The following is a 17,360-nucleotide window of genomic DNA, read 5'->3' on the forward strand; positions in this document are numbered from 1 at the left end:
CAGCCTGAGGACCTGGAAACTTATGTAGTGGCTACCGGCACAGAGGATAACTGTAAAACTTACTGGTTCTCTGAGAATAAACGCAGCGTGAAGAACTTTTGCCCTTTCCAGATGTGACTATGAAGCCACTGGACTGTAAGAAACCATGCTTGTTGTCACGAACCCACAGGACTGTTCACTTCATTTTGAGACACAGGACCTTCAGATCTGGGATTCAGCGGTGTACACTCAGCTGATTAAGGGAAGAGTGTGAGAGGAAAGAGAATTGACACCATCTATTCAGAGATATTTGGCCCCTGGAGAGGACCCCTCCGCAGTGGGGTGAAAGGCCACACTGTAATGCTCCAGGTCTCGTACAGATGAAGGACAGAGTTCCCCTGAGGGAGAGGGTCAGTGCACAAGCTAGCGTGGTCCCTGCTCCTGCTCTTCTGGAATCCCAGGAGCTGGCAGGCATGTGTCCCTGGATCCCGGAGCCATGCTGGGTTCCTTAGTAAGCCTGTAGTAGCAAGTGAAAAATCAACTGTGTGAAATAAAACCAGTATCAGAAAAGTTTCTTGACGGAATTCATAGGGCAAAAGGGTAAGGAGGTTGAACACGTAAAGAGCAGTAGCTCCTATGAGTCTATTATGAGAAAGTCAGATAAATTATTTTAGGTAAAGGGCTTTTCCGGGAGACCCTGTTCTCTTGGGTGCTGGTAACCCGGGTGATATCTTGTACATATTCATTTTTACTTTTATTTTTTCCATTTGTTTATCTATTCAACAAACACTAATCACTAGTGTGTATCAGACACTGTGAGGGAAACAAAGACTCCATCCCTGGCTTCAGGGGCTGATGAGCCAGGAGGCAGAGCAGACAAAAGCAAAGCCAAAACAAGCAAATAAACAGACAGTAGCTCTATGACGTTGTAATGAAGGCATGGGAGGTGCCTTGGGAGTTTAGAGCAGTGGTTCCTAAACTTGTCTGCATATGAACGTCACCCGGGGATCTTTTAAAACACCCAAAGCACAGGCCATACCTCAGATCAACCACATCTCTGAGGTGGGGCCCAGGCACGAGTAGGTTTTGAAGCTCCCCAGGTGATTCCCATGTGCGGACAAGTTTGGGAACCCCTGATATAGAGGGGGAGGGCCCTCTTTCTCTGAAAAAAATTAGGGGTATTCTAAGCTGAGCCTTACAATCATGCTGCTCAAAGTGGGGTCCCTGAGAGCTTGTTAGAAAACAGAACCTCGAGATCCACCCAGACCTACCGAATCAGGCTCTGCATGTAACAAGATGCTCAGGTGATTGTAGACATAGCAAAGTTTGAGAAGCACTGCAAAGCAGTAGTTCTCAAAGTGTGGTCCCCAGATCAGTGTCACCTGAGAATGTGTTAGGGATGCAAATTCTCATCCCCACTCCAGACCTACTGAATCAGAAACTCTGGGAGTGGGGCCCTGCCAGCTGTGGTATAACAAATCCACTAGGTGATTCTGTTGCACAGTGATGTTTGAGAACGACTGGCTCAAAACATGTTTGTTTTCTACAAGTTGAGGAGGAATGGCACAGCAAGGGCATGGACTCAGGAACTCAGACTGCTAGGGAGCCAGGAATGACAAGAGTGTACAGTCTGTGTAGGAGAGAACTAAAAGAACTATAGACGTATATATAGAGAGAGACAGAGACACAGAGAGACAGAGACATAGATTTATTATAAGGAATTGGCTCATGTAGTTATAGAGGCTGACAAGTCCCAAGATGTGCAATCGGCAAGCTGGAAACCCAGAAGAGCTGCTGGAGTAGTTTCAGTGCAAAGGCCAAAAGGCCTGAGACCCAGGAAGAGAAGACGTTTCTCTTCTAGTATGAAGGCAGGAAAAAAATGGGTTTTCCACCTCGAAGACGTCAGGTAGGAGGAAGTCCCTCTTACTTGGGAGAGGATCAGCTTTTTGTCATATTCAGGTCATCTGATTGGATGAGACCTACCCACATTAGGGAGAGCGATTTGCTTTACTCAGTCCATTGATTTAAGTATTAAACTCATCCAAAAATACCCTCACAGAAACACCCAGAATAATGTTTGACCAAATATCTGGGAACCCCATGGCCCAGTCAAGTTGACACATGAAATTAACCATATATCCACTTAGAAAAATCTGACCTAGAGCGAGGCCAGATCACTTCTATAGGACCTGGACTTTTCCTGGATTACTTTTTCTCCCAAAAAACTTGCCTTTCTGGTTGTTCACCAGAGCCAATCCTGATTGCTTCATTTACAGAGTCTGAGGGGCTTGAGGCCAACCTGAAGACACTTCCTTAGAGAATCATCATCTTCTATTGTCATCTGGAGGTCTGGTATCTGGAAAGGTGCCCCAAAACGCAGGACATTCATTTCTATCTGGCAGCACCTTCCCTGTGCTCCCCTCCATGACTGGCCTGCTGCTTTGAGAAGCTTGGTACCTTAGAATGTAGAGGAAAGATGAGTGAGTCTGGAATCAGGAGACTTAAACCCCAGTTCTGCCTCTTATTAGCTTTGTTTCCTTAGACAAGTAACTTTTCAGTCTCTTCTTCTCCATCTGTGAAATGGGAATACCCACAGCCCTCATAAGTTTTTGTAAATCTTAAATCAGCACAAATCATCAAAGACTATACAAATGGCAATGCCTATTATTAAGTTTTAGTCATAAGAACTAAAAGAACATAAAAGAATCATCAACTTACCACTGTTTTTACATTAATAATCACTGTTTGGGATTGTAAACTTCAGTAGGGCAGAAACCAGACCATGTAAGTGTGGATGCAGCTAGGCAGGCATCATCCACAGATGAGTGCTTCGTACCAACTTAGCTGATGATCAGGGAATAGTTTTCTAATCTTTTCCAATTGGCTTACAATCTCCTTGTTTATTGCATACTAAATATATCTTCTAGAAATAAGGTTGCCAGATTAAATTCAGGATGCCCAGTTAAATTTGAATTTCAGATAAACAATGAATACTTTTTTAGTATAAGTATGTCCCATGTAAATCATTTGCTGTTTTTCTGAAATTCAAATTTAACTAGACCTTCTGTATTTTTATTTGTTAAACCTGGCAACCCCATCCAGAAAGGCAGTTGGCAAAATTTTATGTTAAAATTAAACGTTAACATTTTCTTAGGTGATGAATATTTAAAATATACCATGGAAAAATATCATATTTAAGAGTTTCTAATGGTTCATATGATTGTTTGACATTTAAAAATGATTTACTTAAAAAGCTAATGGACCTAAGTATATGTTTTAGTCTTGTTAGTTTCATCCATAAGATGAAGATAATATTTAACATACAGGGTGGTTTCAAAGTTTACATGTGAGAAAGTTCTTTGTAAGTAGACCCCCCCCCCCAAAAAAAGTCTCAATGGAGCATGGACTTTGCTGTCTGATGTATCTGCTATTGAGTCCCAGTTGCGATTTATCGCTATGTGACCTTGGAAAAGCTACTTAACTTGTCTATGCCTCATTTTGTCATCCATAATATCACGATAATAATAAAACCCACCCATAGGATTTTTGTGAGAAGGAAAAGAGAAAATGCATATATAGTGCTTAGTGCAAAATAAAGCACTTCGTAAGTGTGAGATGTGATTAAAAATCTAGAAAGGGTCCCTTTCTAGAAAGTCACCAAAGCATGGTAATGGGAAATTATGGCTTAACTCCAAGTATAAACTCCTCCTCTATCTGAGTGTCCTTAAAATAGAGAACGTTTTGCTCCCGTGCCATCAGGTGCTCATGCCATGTTGTTGAAGGAATGGATGAATACACGAGTGAGGCTCGAATGCCAATACTCTTCCTGAATTCCGAGAATGGTGACTCTCGTCGTGCTCTGAATAAGTCATTAGAGGATTTCGTGCAAATGCAACAAGCCCTTGAAGATTCAAATCAGTTCAGATCATTCTTGTTTTAACTTCATAAAGAGCATTAACATCATCATCAGGAAAAATACAGCAAGTTTTAAAATTGCTGCTTTAATCTTAGAAATCAGCCTGGTGGGGCAATAATAGCAGATATGCGGCCATGTTTCTTATTACTACAAAGCCTTCGGTGTGCTCCTTCTGCAGAAAGAAACCTAAAGAAATCATTAAGCATGGTCTACTTTCATTCTTTCACATGTGGCTGTCCAGTTTTCCCAACACGATCTATTGAAGAGACTTTCCTTTCTCCATTGCACGTTCTTAGCTCCTTTGTTAAAGATTAACTGTCCATAGACGTGTGGCTTTATTTCTGGGCTTTCACTTCTATTCCATTGATCTGTGTGTCTGTTTTCATGCCAGTATCATGCTGTTTTGATTACCATAGCTTTGTAGTATATTTTGAAGTCAGGGATTATGATGCCTCCAGCTTTGTTCTTTTTTCTCAGGATTGCTTTACCTATTCAGGGTCTCTTTTTGCTCCATATAAATTTTAGGATTCTTTGTTTCTATTTATGTGAAGAATGTCATTGGGATTCTGATTGGGATTGCACTGACTCTGTGGATTGCTTTAGGTAATATGGACATTTTAACTATGTTTATTCTTCCAATCCATGAGCATGGAATATCTTTCCATTCTTTATGTCTTCTTTGGTTTCTTTCAATAATGTCTTATAGTTTTCAGTGTATAGGTCTTTCACCTCCTTGGTTAAATTTATTCCTAGATATTTTATTCTTTTGTTGCGATTGTGAATGGGATTATGTTCTTGAGTTCTCTTTCTGCTAGTTTGTTATTAGAGTACAGAAATGCAACCGATTTTTGTAAGTTGATTTTGTACCCTGCAACTTTGCTATAGTTGCTGATTATTTCTAATAGTGTTCTGGTGGATTCTTTAGGCTTTTCTATATTTAGGATCATATCGTCCGCAAACAGCAAGAGTTTCACTTCTTCCTTTTCAATTTGGATACCTTTTCTTCCTGCCTAATTGCTCTGACGAAAACCTCCAGTACCATGTTGAATAGGAGTGGAAAAAGTGGGAACCCTCGTCTTGTTCCTGTCCTCAGAGGGATGGCTTTCAGTTTTTCCCCATTTAGTATGATGCTAGCTGTGGGTTTGTCATATATGGCCTTTATGATGTTGAGGTACTTTGCTTCTATACCCATTTTATCGAGAGTTTTTATCATAAATGGATGTTGGATCTTGTCAAATGGCTTCTCTGCATCTATTGAGATGATCATGTGATTTTTTTTTGGAGGAAGATTAGCCCTGAGCTAACATCCGTGTCCATCTTCCTCTACTTTATATGTGGGACACTTACCACAGTGTGGTGCACCAAGCAGTGCCACATCCGCACCCGGGATCCAAACTGGCAAACCCTGGGTGGCCAAAGAGGAACGTGCGCACTTAACCGCTGCACCACCTGGCCAGCCCCCGATCATGTGATTTTTATTCCTCACATTGTTTGCTTTTTCTTTCTTTTTTTTTTTTCTTTTTTAAAGATTTTATTTTTTCCTTTTTCTCCCCAAAGCCCCCCGGTACATAGTTGTATATTCTTCGTTGTGGGTCCTTCTAGTTGTGGCATGTGAGACGCTGCCTCAGCGTGGTCTGATGAGCAGTGCCATGTCCGCGCCCAGGATTTGAACCAACGAAACACTGGGCCGCCTGCAGCGGAGCGCGCGAACTTAACCACTCGGCCATGGGGCCAGCCCCTTGTTTGCTTTTTTTTTTAAAGATTGGCACCCGAGCTAACATCTGTTGCCAATCTTCTTTGTTTTCCCTCTTCTACTTCTTCCCAAAGCCCCCCAGTACATAGTTATGTATTCTAGATGTGAGTGCCTCTGGTTGTGCTATGTGGGATGCCACCTCAGCATGACTTGATGAGCGGTGCCATGTCCATGCCTGGGATCTGAACTGGTGGAACCTGGCGCCACCAAAGCGGAGTGTGTGAACTTAACCACTCAGCCATGGGGCCGGCCCATCCTCATTTTGTTAATGTGGTGTGTCACATTGATTGATTTGTGGCTATTGAACCATCCCTGCATCCCTGGTATAAATCCCACTTGATCATGGTGTATGATTCTTTTAATGTATAGCTGTATTCAGTTTGCCAATATTTTGTTGAGGATTTTTGCATCAGTGTTCATCAGTGATATTGCCCCGTAATTTTCCTTCTTTGTGTTGTCCTTGTCTGGTTTTGGTCTCTGGGTGATGTTAGCCTCATAGAATGAGTTAGGAAGCAATCTATCTTCTTCAATCTTATGGAATAGTTTGAGAAGCATAGGAATTAAATCTTCTTTGCATTTTTGACATAGACCATTATCTTACACCATACATAAAAGTTAACTCAAAATGGATTAAAGACTTGAATGTAAGACCTGAAACCATAAAACTCCTAGGAGAAAATATAAGCAGTACACTATTTGACATCAGTCTTAACAGAAACTTTTCGAAAACCATGTCTACTCAGCCATGGGAAGCAAAAAAATAAACAAATGGGACCACATCAGACTAAAGAGCTTCTGCAAGGCAAAGAAACCATGAACAAAGTGAAAAGACAACCCACCAACTGGGAGAAAATATTTGCAAATCATATATCCTACAAGGGGTTGATTTCCAAAATATATAAAGAACTCATACAACTCAATAACAACAACAACAAACAACAACCTGATCAAAAAGTGGGATATGAACAGACATTTTTCCAAAGAAGATACACAGATGGCCAACAGGCACAAGAAAAGATGTTCAACATTACTAATTATTAGGGAAATGCAAATCAAAACTACAATGACATATCACCTTACAACTGTTAGAATGGCTATAACCAAGATTAAAAATAACAAATGTTGAAGAGGATGTGGAGAAAAGGGAACCCTCATACTCTACTGGTGGGAATGCAAACTGGTTCAGCCACTATGGAAAATAGTATGGAGATTTCTCAAAAAATTAAAAAGAGAAATACCATCTGATCCAGCTATCCCCCTGCTGGGTATTTATCCAAAGAACTTGAAATAAACAATTGAAAGAGATTTACACACCCCTATGTTCATTGCAACATTATTCACAATAGTCAAGATGTGGAAGCAACTCAAGTGCCCATCAACTGACGAATGGATAAAGAATATGTGGTATACATATACAATGGAATACTACTCAGCCATAAAAAATGACAAAATCATTCCATTTGCAACAACATGGATGGACCCTGAGGGTATTATGTCAAGTGAAATAAGCCAGTCAAAGACAAATACCACATGATTTCACTCATATGTGGAACATAAACAAACTCATGGATAGAGTACAGATTAGGGTTTACCAGAGGAGAAGGGGGTTGCAGGTGGATGAAAGGGGTAAAGGGGTACACATGTATGGTGATGGATGAAATTAGACTATTGGTGGTGAGCACAATGCAGTCGATGCAGAAACTGATAAATAATAATGTCCACTTGAAATTACACAATGTTATGAACCGTTATGACCTCAATAAAATAACTGACAAAAAAAAGAAATCATTAAGCATGAGAAGTTCAACGGTTAGGTCAGGATCTCAGACAGACGGGCTGTACTCAGTGAGGCATTAGGGACTGTTATGGGCTTGTCCATCTCCCATGGGGGTTGTAGGGTCGGGGGAAGAGCAAAGATTACAAGTTAAAGGCCACACATCTTTTTTTCATTGGATCAGAGAAGCCTATTGTGTTGCTCTTGCTGTGCTGGAAAGTTCTAGGTTCCTCAGTGGCTGATGAGTATTTATATTAAAGGCATGGCCAAGGAATATATTCTCCCGAATCATCCCTCTAGAATGACTCAAGTTTTCCTGGTGCTTCATGAAGACAAGGAGTAATTAGATCACAGTCCACCTATTTTTCTCACAACATTCAAGCTTATTTGATTAACTAGATGATCAGAGGCCATTTATTCCAGTAACTGTATTGTCTCTCATTAATCCTGTGATCTTAAATCTCGAATTTTAAAAAGTAAATCTCACTACTTGGGTGTAGAGGTATGCTTTATTGGATGAATTGCCACGTTTATAAAATGGAGCTTTTTTTTTTTTTTAAAAAAAAGGGTTTAATTGATAGAATTAAGACAAAAAAGGGAGTTATCCTTTCTAACTCCTTCTCTCTGGCCAGCTCTGCCGAGGTTGGCCTCGTGCCTTCTCATGTCCCATCTCCCTGCCCACTCACATTTCTTTGAACAGCTGTGCCAGGGCTTCATACAGAGAAGGCTTTATGCCACACGGCCCTTTCAGACGTCACATCTAAATCGTCTTCATTAGCCTTGAAAACTTGGATCCGTAGCAGGGTTTCTGGCACCCCAAACAGCGGAAGCCCTGTGTGTGAGCTCGAGGCATGAAGCCACAGAGGCAATGGCACCCTCTGGTTGAAATGCGTTTTCAACAACTTGTGTGCCATTGAGCTGTGGCTCTCTACTCCTTTCAGGGAAGGGAAACTTCAAAATATCTCAGTTATAGGAGATTTACAGAATATGTGGAACAGAGGGAATCATGCATCATTTAGAAGTTTTTCTGTGCTAAATGTGGTCATATTTTCTAATGTACATATCAGAACCCTTGACTATATTTGTTGAAGTAAAGGGACAGAATATCTAAAATTAGGATTATCCCTGAAAAGCCTATTTATATATATGGTAAACAAGCCTCTCAGGAGTTTCTTGACCAGTGATCTTTGTTTGCTTCAGGTTCAGCTGAGAAATCAGTTACCTCTGATCTTTTCCCTGTGTGCTCTCAATTTTTCTAGTCTTTCTTCAGTGTTTTATGTTAATAAAGGTTCTTTTTTTCCCTGAATTATTTGCCCATCACCCAGGCCACAGGGAGAAACATCAAGATGTCAGCATCCTTCATGCTCCCAGGAACCACACCAGTTGAAAACCTCATGTTTTCTTTCTTTTTAATGATTTTATTTTTCTCCCCAAAGCCCCCCGGTACATAGTTGTATATTCTTAGTTGTGGGTCCTTCTGGTTGTGCTATGTGGGACACTGCCTCAGCATGGCTTGATGAGCGGTGCCATGTCCATACCCAGGATCCGAACCAGTGGAACCCTGGGCCACCAAAGTGGAGCGTACGAACTCAACCACTCAGCCACGGGCCGGCCCACCTCATATGTTTTCTAAACATAAATGTGGCTAATTTGAGCAGACTATAGTCCACGAAAAGTGCCATCTAATTCCTGAATCAGCTGTCTGCCCTTCATTCAACGCTAATTCTACCTGCACCCTAAACGTGTTCTTACTTTAGAATGATAACAGCAATCATAATAGTGATGACAACAACTATTTAGCCAGAGTTTACTAAGTGCCATGCCAGGGATTTATGAACTCATTTAAATATCCACATAGCTTCCTTTAAACTCTTCCTGGGAGTTTTGAAGCTTCCCTGAGGACAGTATTTTTTAAAATTTAGAAGGAAACCTTGTTTTATAATTAGAGGCAATATTTGGGATCACAGGAGAAAAAAAAAAAATATCAGAAACTATGGATAACCAAGACAAAAGAAAATGTGGAAAGCACCCACAATCTCTTGCTCGGCAGCATTCACCAGCAGAGGCCCAAGGGGAAGCAGTGTTCCTCCAGGGCAGAAGCTATGAGGAGGGGCCCTCCCTTGCCGTGGGAGTTCAGAGGTACCAGTGACCGCTCTGCTTCCCAGCTTTGCTCAGTGAAATTTGAAATCTTTGCCTTTCAGCTTAATCCTCCATCCCCTGCACTCATTCTGACCCCACACATACCTGGAAAAGTTAGGAAGAGGGGGTGGGGTGCAAGATATCTACAAAGAGGAATTTCGGTACAGCAGACTGAAATATGGCTGTGCTGGGTTGCTGGGGAGTGCGTCTTGAAGCCGTGTTGCATAGCAGCCATACTGCTTTTACTCAGGGCGTGTGTTTAAGAAATGTACACAATCGATGCTGACAGAGACTGTGGAGGGTCAAAAATCCTCCTAAGGTAACCCTTGACATTGGCTTGTGGTTAACCCTGCCAGGGAGAGAAGCTTTATAGCAGGTTGTGCCTGGATAGAGTGCCCAGCTAATGGAGAAGGGGCCAGCCCTGGGGGCAGGAACCAGCAGAGAAAGGGGCCCAAGACAATGGCTCTTACGTCGTGGGCTTGCCTGGGGCTGGTTCCCTCAGGACCCAAGCAGCAGCAAACTCGGCTTGCTCTCTTTGTCCTTATTGAATTAGAAGGAAGTGAAGGAAGCCTGTAGGATTGTAAGTGAGGGAAACGCGAGTGACTTTTAAAAGCTTGCAATATCAAACTTTCCCATTGGAATTGAGCCAACCCAGGGCAGATGTGTCAAACGGCTGTTTTTGGCTGTCTTGCTCACTCACTCCAGGAAGTGGGGGGAGCAGGAAGGGGCCACAGAAAGATCAAAATATAATCAGTAATGTTGCATTCAGTCCTGGGATGGGAGACCTACAGGTAAATGGAGCCCCATTTATGGCTGAGAACAGTCTGGGAAAACAAAAGCAAAACCAGAAAACCAAACAACTCTCTGCACAGGAATGAGCGAGGAAGGAGGCGAACTTAGTGGAAAGTCAGGGCTGCCTAGAGGCATAACAAATAACCACAGGCTGGAAAAGTACAGTGGAGGGGGAATGTGTGCTCGGCAGATTCCTCAGCAGGGCTCAGGGCGATTTTCCTTGGCATCCTATCAATTATGTTACTGTTGCCTCTTTGAATTTAATCATCTCGTGCTCTAAGTAAGCACACTCTCCATATTTTCACAAACCCAGAGTGGGTAGAACCTAAGACTAACAGGAGGCCCAGAAACCATAAAGGAAAAGGTTGACAGATTGGAATGATTAAGAAGTCAAAACTTGTACTTGGCAAAATCAGCTCACATGAACAAATTTAAAAGTCAAATGAGGACTGTGGGAAAATATTTGCAACACACTTAAGAGACAAAGAGTTAACATCCATCATAGCTAAAACGTTCCTATGAAGCCATATAAAAGACCAAAGGGAAAAAAATGGGCAAGTGATAAGAAGATGCAATCTAGAGAAGAAAATTACAAATGGTCAATAACATTTGAAAAATGCCCAAACTCACTAACAGAGAAATTCAAATTAAAACAAAAGAGTTAATTTTTTGGTTAAGTTGGCAAAATTTAACAACATTTTGATGACATATAGTGTTTGTAAGAGGATAAGGAGATAAACCTCTTTATATTCTGTTAATGGATGTGTAAATTGATATGACATTTTGAAAGATAATTTGGCAGAGTTTATCAAATTTAAAATAAACACATTTTACAACCAAGCAGTCCCACTTACAAGATTCTATTTTAGAAAAGCTCTGATTCTAGAGGGAAAGATGTGTGTGTGTGTGTACACATTGCAACATTATTGAAACAGCAAAAAGCTGTTTCCATCAATGGGGAATGGACAAATAACTCACAGAACATCCATCCCAAGAATATTATGGGAACACCAGAAAGATGCGGTAGACCTAAACGTTCTGACATAGTAATATGTTAAATGAAAAAAGACTCAGAGAGAGAGAGATGTACATATTTTTTTATTTTATATATATTTATATTTATTTATAATATTTATAAATATAGATAGACGTATATACATATATATACATATGTAATATAGTATATACATGCATATATAGACATATATAGCATAATCCCATTTTTGTGGAAATGAAAGCTAATATCTATATGTCTATGTTTGTATATACACTAAAAAGAGCATATGCACAGAAAACACACACACAGTCCAAACTGATAAAAGTGGTTAAATGTCAGGGAATGAAGCAATAACTAACAGAAAATTGTTTTTTATTTGTTATATTTCTGTGTTGTTTGAATTTGTTGCTACAGTATCTATTATTTTCACAGTTAAAAAGCATAGTGAAAGGATGTAAACAGATAAACACATGCAATCACATTACTCTCCTATTGTAAGCACCAAGGGAATTTAGCATAAGAGTATGGCGTGCAGAATGGAACCCTTTCTGGCTCCTTCAAGATTCCTCGCTAGTGGTAATGGGTGATTTTGGAGGCAGTTGAAAACTGAGAACAGAAGGAGGTAGACACCCTCTCCCCAGGGATCTTAAGACTAGGCATTTCAGCAGAACCTATGAAGCAGCATTCACCACACTCCCACCCCAAGGTGTCTAAAAAAAAATGTCACCTTCTTTAGAATTCCCCTCTCATTAGAGTCCTTGAGAGGATTCAATGAGGTAATTTGTATAGTATTTGAAAAGTGGTTGGCACACAGTAGGTGATATGCAGGTTTTATTATTATTGAATCAGTAAGTATCCCTCTCTAGCTCACCTCCCAATGTGGAAGGAGGTGAAATTCTACTCACGTCTGCTTTTCTAAAGGCAGAGGTCTTCCAAGACTTTCCTAGTGAAATGTGGGCAGATGACATCATGGGAAGACTGGCATTTCCTTCCTCCTGGATGGTTGCAGGTGGAACCTACAGACCAACCATGGAGTGCTGAAGCATGGGGAAGGGTCTTAGAGGCACAGGAGGGTACTGAATGGCCAAAGGGCAAGGATCACTCCCCTGGTTTCCCATGGAATCAAGTCAAGGGTGACAGAGATTCTTAGGTTTCCCATAAACCTGGACCAACTGCAGAAGGGGACACAAGGGCCCACTGGTCATTCCATGGAATTTCCAATTGAAGCAACAAATAGTTGGGTAAAAAGGTACAAGGTGAGAGGGAAAAAATAGCACTGACCCAGTGGGATCCCCAACACAATGGGGACCAGCTGGGCCCCTGATTGCTTATGATGGAGCTTGACACTGGCTATCATGGATGAAGAGCTTGGTAAGTGTTGACATGAGCTGCTGGATGCCCTAGTTCTGCCGAGGAGTTGCCATTCTAATAAGTAGCAGATTCCCCTTCTTCTGCAGCTTTGCAGTAAAGGGTTAAAACTAGATGTTGGACAGCAGGGAAAGATCCTTGAGATAAGAGTATTCTGGGGTTGAAATGATAAACTAGAATTTGCATAGCTTAATTGGACTAAAAATATCACTGTACTGGACTAAGTTTAAACTTAGAGAATGAGGAAAAGAATGAGAAAAAGAAGGAATTGGCACCAGGCTGGTTTTGCAGTGTGCGTCTATGTACTGTAGAGGAGGCCTTGAAAAAAAAAAGAGTCAAGGTTTTGGGACCAAGAAAGTATATGTAGTTATGAGAATGAAGCAGGCGTTCTGCTTGCACAGATTTCCCTTCTTCCTGTCTGCCACGCTTAATTCCCCCTCTTTGCTCCTGAGGAAACATTTCCCTCCCCGTTTCAGGGAGTTGTAAAGATTGAAGGGGTCCAAGAGAAAAGAAATCAGCTCACCTTCACGGTAAAAACTCAGGAGGGTTTTTTGTTACTGTTGTCAGTTTGTTTGTTTTTAAGTACTATACCTTTAAAATATGCTGGAAAGAGCACTGGAAAGGAAATTCAGGAGATCTAAGAGACCTGGACAGATAGCTTCACATCTCTCGAGCTCAGTGTTTTCATCTATGAAGTCTGGCCTTTGGCAGCACTCGATGGCCTCTAAGATTTCCTCCAGTACTTATATTACGGTTTTTCCTTTATTTCATAGACCTGAAAGGGACCTTGGCTGGCATCTAGTCAAGACCCCTACCCTATGTAAGAATATTCTATGGGACAACCCAAGAGATGTATTGGATTTTATGAATGTTTTTATGCCTTGGTATAAGTTGGTAATTTTTTGAAATATAAATTATCTAGATCAAAACAGTGATTTCCTCCAGCTGTGTTACCTAGAATGCAATCCCATCCCTTAGTGTACGACTACAGCATTTGTCCATTGAAGGACTCTGACCTGGAGTCACAGGCTGAGTTTCCCAAAAGTTCCCTGAAGAGGAATGTCATGACCAAAGAGCATTGACATGCTTCAGCAGAGACCAGGGATGCTCAGGATAAATGCTATTAGGGTTAGGTTATGCTAGTGGCAGCAAGACACATACCCCTAAATCTTTGGGGCTCACCAACCGCAAAAGTTTACTTCTTGCTCATGTGAAGTCGTGTGGGTCAGCAGGGCTCTCTGCCTTCTAGTGACTCAGGGGTCCAGATTCTCTCCATCTTGTGCTGCCAACAGTTCAACATGGGACTCCAAGTTCATCCTGTCAGGAGAGGAGATGGATGGAGAAGGCACACTGACAGTTAAGAATCTAGGACCAGAAGCACCATATCACTTCTGCTGTCATTCCTGTCTTCCAGAACTCAGTCATATGACCCCAAGCCAACTGAAAGGACCCTGGAAAATGTAGGAGAGTGCATGGATAATCAGTGAGCACTGGTCATCTCTAGATGAATTGATAATGCAACCACGGACAAAGTCACCAAGTGGGGAACTGTTAAGGGTGACCAAAAGCCTTGGTTTTTAACCTGTGGCTTCTTTATAAATTATTTATTTTTCTTCTCAAAAAATAATTTTAGCCTAGGAAAACTGAGGCAACTTGCTAGGAAGTAGGTGATGTGTTGCCTTTAAGTGGCTGCATCCCACTGTTGATTCATAATAAACTTTAAGTCAACTAAAATCCTCATATAATTGTTCAGAGGAACTGCTGCCTTCATATCCCTTAATTGTGCTGTTCACTTTGCTTTAAACCTAAATGCAGGACTTTATATTTATTCTATTAAGTGTCATCCTGTTATTTTCAGATACTTCCTTCAGCCTTCTGAATTTCTTACTCTGTCATTTATTGTAAAAGCTATTTCTTCAGAATTTGCATCCTACACCAATTTGATGAGTGTATCTTCTGTGTCTACATCCAAGTTCTTGAAAAAATAGGCCAAGGGCAGAGCCCTCAAGTAGAACACCAGAGACCTCCCTTGAGAGGCATCGCGATTCATTAATAAACACACTGGACTCATTTGTTCCACTAGCTTCAGATCCTCCTTACCATATACTATCAACCAGTTCACATGTCTTCAATTTCTCAAAGGTTTCTTAAAATTTCATAACATGCCTGGATGGAAACTGAACTCATTATCTTCCTTTCTTGACCCACTCCTACTCCTCAACAGTCTACTGGTTGATGGCACCACCATCCACCCACTGTGGGCTGGGAGCAATCCCAGATCCTCCCTCTCCCTTAGCTCCCTCAGAAGTAAACTGGTGGAAAGCAGCACAGTGCTGCCACGACTGAACTGGGGCTGCGTCCTGCTAATGCCTGGGCAACTGTCTCTGAGCTTGTCTCCGTGTCTCTGGTCTTTTCTCCTCCAGTCTACCCTCTTCACCTTCATTAGAATTCTTTCAAAACTGCAAGTCATATCGTGTTACATCCTTGAATAAAATCCACCCAAACTCTCCAGTGTAAGGATAATATTAAAAATATTTAGGCAACAACCAAAGAGAAGGACAGCAGGGCTACTCCAGACGACAAGCTGCTCACTTTCTATTCTCGGATGTCAAATGTTTTGAGGTGGCACCCTCCCACCCCCTCCACTCCCATCCAGGGGTTCCAGCAGACCCCACATTTGCATCTCAATACTCTATTCCTCCTTTCTCCCTCCCCTCAAATCTCCTTCTCCAACTCAGAAAAGGCCTTGTCTCCTCTGAGGCTGGAAAGCTGCTCTTACCTCATCATGCATTCTGCCCCACTCCCTGGTTTTTGGTAGAAACTGGCCAGTCTTTCAGGCTTCACTCTATTGAGTCAGAGCCAAAGTTTTAGAACTCAAAAATAAATAAATAAATACAACAAAAGCTAACCCCCAACTTCCCCTCCCCCCAAACGCCAGACTCTTCGAAATGAAAGCTTTCAAGGCTTTCTTTTTACCTTCTCAGCCAGAAATTTGACTCTCTTCTGGCTGGATTCTTTGGTATCTTTTCTTCTCTGGAGCAATCAGCCTTAGTCTCTAGCTCTGGTTAAATGGGCAAAGAGCCACAAGGTAAAAAAGATTTTCTGAGAAGGAAAAAGACTTCTTGTAGTATTTCAAAATATTATCCCAATTCTTTGTTGATCTGTCCACCTACCCTACTAAATTCAGCTCCACGTGAGTAAGGACCAATGTTTGATTGACCTCTGTTTTCCCAGTGCCTGGGACGTATTAGACGCTCATTAAATGCTTATTGACCGAATGATTAAACCAATGAACAAAGATAGACCATGTCAATGGTATTTTGCTAACCCATCAGTGTGCTAATTTTATAAAAAAGGAAATGGAATGATTGGACTTAGTTCCTCTGTTGTTGCTTGGCTCAAACTGCAGAAATAGGAAAATGTATTGATTCTTTTGAACAGAATTTCAGAAAGCACATGGATTTTAAGACCACATCTGTGGCAATCAATTTTTGTAGGAAAAAAAGGGATGTGTGCATAGAGGAAGAGAAAATTTAATAACATATTTGCAGATAATGCATAATTTGTGTGTACTGGAGATGCATAATTCCTCAAATAGAAAAGATGCACTTTGTTGCATCTTTTCTATTTGAAGAGTCCACCTTTGTGGATGTTTTCTTTTATTATCATTTAACGAATTCAATTTTATAAAAATAAATCAGTGCTTTTGTCTGCATCCTTCTTTACAAAGCCTGTGCAGCTTATTGGACTCCCTACCCCAGAAGTGGATCTTAAAAATGGGTATATTAACATAACAAAAAATAAAATATTTCCCAGGTGCTAAATATTAGACCTTCTTAACTGTTTCTAAAAGGATTTTTTCTCCTTTATATGGTTTCCTCCTTCCTTTACATGACATTTCAAAATAAATTATCCTTGACCTTGTGTGGTCATTAACAAATTTCAATCGCTTAGCGCCATTGATTGGTGCCCACAGCTGGTGCCACGTCTATGGAATGTGGGTGAAAGTGATCATGGCTGTGCTCGAAGAAGAGGTATTACAAAGAGGAGGTAAGTAGGTGAGTTCTGGATCCAGAAAACCTGGTTTGAATTACTGCTCTACAACTCACTCTGAGGGAATTATATATTATTCAGAATATGATTGGAATATTTTATAAAATTACACCAAATTGAAGGTTACACCAAATCTATTGATTAAGCAAGTAACTCGCTACTTGGATCCCTTGATCTCACTGAAACAACAGCTGGGTGGGAAAGTGGATGTGAGAATAGCCTAGGGCACTAGTGGTCCAGATGGCCAGGGCTGACCCAGCTAACCTGGCCTGCTGGGGTGCTGCCCGCCTCCTTCCTTTCACTCGCTGTGTGCTTTCTTCAAGAAGGCACAGCCTTTGCAGCCAGAAGCCCATGCTGAGCCCCCGAGTGGTTATGTTTCCCAGTGAGATAGGCTCACAGGCTCTTCAGGTCTATGCATGGGTCAGGAAGCCTTTTGTTCCCCAGCCTCCAAGTACTGGATTCTCACACAACCAGACAAGTTATGAAAAGTAGAGGAGAAGAAGATTTTCTTAATGCATCACATGGCTACTATATTAGCTGTGTGCGAACAACTAAATATAGTGGGTTTTCTTTATCTCCTGCTTTCATT

At 41.3% G+C, this 17,360-nt stretch overlaps 1 long non-coding RNA gene across 1 annotated transcript; it reads right to left on the reverse strand.

Moving 5' to 3' along the window:
- Positions 1-1,672: 1,672 nt before the first annotated feature.
- On the reverse strand, positions 1,673-15,822 carry LOC138917499 (uncharacterized). The gene is made up of 4 exons (XR_011425621.1): positions 15,695-15,822; positions 15,498-15,563; positions 13,880-14,035; positions 1,673-2,436 (listed from the first exon to the last, which is right to left on the reverse strand). It is a non-coding gene; the product is annotated as an uncharacterized lncRNA (long non-coding RNA).
- Between the last annotated feature and the right edge of the window lie 1,538 nt (positions 15,823-17,360).

The sequence above is a fragment of the Equus caballus genome, chromosome 14 (assembly GCF_041296265.1).
Source record: "Equus caballus isolate H_3958 breed thoroughbred chromosome 14, TB-T2T, whole genome shotgun sequence".
NCBI classification, from domain to species: domain Eukaryota; kingdom Metazoa; phylum Chordata; class Mammalia; order Perissodactyla; family Equidae; genus Equus; species Equus caballus.